Below are 2,432 nucleotides of genomic sequence, written 5' to 3'. Positions count from 1 at the left end.
TGCTCCTCCCCTTCATGACACTGTCAAAAGGGAGCCAAGCATGGATGTCATTACAATTATGCCCCCCCTTCCCCCCCCCCGGAAAAATTCATGCGGACGTCCATGCTCAGGGTCCCCATGTTCCCAAGTGTCCCAATGTCTCAGCGTCCCCATGTCTCGGAGCTGCTGTCTGGACTCTCTGTGCAGAGCTGCTCCCCGTGGATCAGTGAGTAGAGAGAGGCAGGGAGGGAGATGCCGTAACTTCTTATCACTGCCTCTCTCCACACAAACAGCGACCCCTACTGGCCGGCGCTGGTATTGCAGAATAATCTATGTTTATACTGAGACAGACATTTGTATTGCCGGTATTACTGCAATACCGGCACCGGCTAGGCAGCCTCAAATACCTGAGAAATACTTTTGAGAAATACCTGGCAACCCTAAGAAATACATGAGAAATACCTGGCAACCCTAAGAGTAGTGTGTTAAAAAAAAAAAAAAAAAAAAATTTAAAAAAAAAATATTTTTTTTTTTTTTTTAAACCAATGGGCCTATTCCATGGGCCTGGGCCTGGAGCTGCAGCTCCATCAGCCCCTATGTTAATCCGGCCCTGGGTCTGGTCCCAAAAACAGGAATCAGGCATCTTGATCCTGTTACAAGGATTAATGGGAGCTTCAAAACTCTCAATGTCCACAACTCTCAAGCACAGGGAACGCTCTATAGTAACTCATTTGACACAGGACATTCTACACAGTTTTAGTTTGTTGAGAGCACTAGTCAGTCAGGCACCTTGGGTGTGTGTAAATGTGTTTGGCAAACCTGTACAGAAAAGGACTTGCATACACACACACACATTTATCTTAAATATGTTTTACATTCTAAGTTCCCTACTTTCCATAACTAAACTATTCAAGATTTATTGGTAGTATATACATATTCCTAAACATTGTACATGTGAATGTTTGATACCTGCATTGGCAAACATAACTGATATCAAAGTCCAGGTAGGTAGGTATCTGTGTTAAGTTATAGTTTATATATTTTCCTAATTACAGTATCATCTTGAAAGTCCTCCCCTTAATCTGATTCCTCAAAACAGGGCTGTCAAACATACGGTACGCGGAGCTCCCGAATAAGGCCCACAGCAATGATGGCTGTTCCTTCAAGCGCTCGCTGTTCTGGAAGGAAGTGATTAAACTTCACAGCAGTGCAGGGGACCAACAGAGGAAGCAACAATGCAGCACCGGTGGCATGGACCCGTAGGTAGGAGTGGTGGATACAGTGGATATGTACAGTTAGCACAAGTATCCATACTATAAAAATCTTACTGGATACTGAAAGTCTACTCAGAGATACTCTACCACTCTCCTATGCAACTAGCCATGAAGGTTATCCTACTGTCATATGGAAGGGGGTTCTGTAATGCATCATCCCTCTGTAGACTAAATGCAGATGGACTAAATTAGCAACTAGCACTGAAATGTATGTCATGCAGAATGATAACAAGTCCACAAGGGGGACAGTAAGTAGGGCTTTATAGAGCAGGGCTTTATAGAGCAGGGCTTTATAGAGCAGGTTTAATTCAACGCATTTAATTCAATGCACAAAAGTACACAAACATTGTTTTATTGTAAGGGGTTTCAGTACTAGCAATGAATACGCATTTATGTGTTGTTTTCCATGGCACAAAAACAACCTGCATTATTTGCTTACTTGAAAATTTGTAATAAAAGAGCTTGCAAGACAAATTTAAATGCATGACACAATATTTGACGCTGGTGAATATTCAGTCTGCCCTGCTATATTTTCCATAGGCATCCTCTACTTTACAGGGACATCTAATGATCTAACCACAGTGGTTCCCAAACTTTTTAGATTCAAGGCGCTATATATATATACAGATTTTTTTCATATATATATATATATATATATATATATATATTTCAATATTTTTCCAAGGCACCCCAAGTCAAAAAAAATTCTAGGTTGTATGTACAGCTCTGCGGCATATACTCGGCCCCTAATCTTGGGAGTGGCACTGGTATATTATTTAAAGAAACAATTCAGGTACAATAACCACTATATTACATTGTAGTAGCCTCAGGAGCTGCTACAGTTCACTCTCGCGAGATTCGGAGCGTTGCCGTGGTAACTGCTGCATCGCTCTGAGCTCGCAAGAGGAGAACCCAGCAGAGCTGCAGGTTAGAGTTTCGTGGGTCCACTCTCCCTCCCTCCCCTCCCTCCTTGCCGGCTGCAGCATTACACTGCTAGCGGGCCGGGGAGGGGAGGGAGATCTCTGATTTCCCCTCTGGTCCTGCAGAGCTGGCAGGGGAGAGCACAGTTCCCATTGCTATAATCATAGAACCGCTGCCTTACCATGTGTACAATGTATTTAATAAAGAGGACGACAGAGGTTTTTTGTAAAAAAAAAATAATCTAATAAAATTAGGATA

Source organism: Pelobates fuscus, chromosome 2, assembly GCF_036172605.1.
Source record: "Pelobates fuscus isolate aPelFus1 chromosome 2, aPelFus1.pri, whole genome shotgun sequence".
In the NCBI taxonomy this organism is placed as follows: Eukaryota; Metazoa; Chordata; class Amphibia; order Anura; family Pelobatidae; genus Pelobates; species Pelobates fuscus.
The sequence above is the reverse complement of the archived record's forward strand: the minus strand, read 5'-3'. Positions refer to the sequence as shown.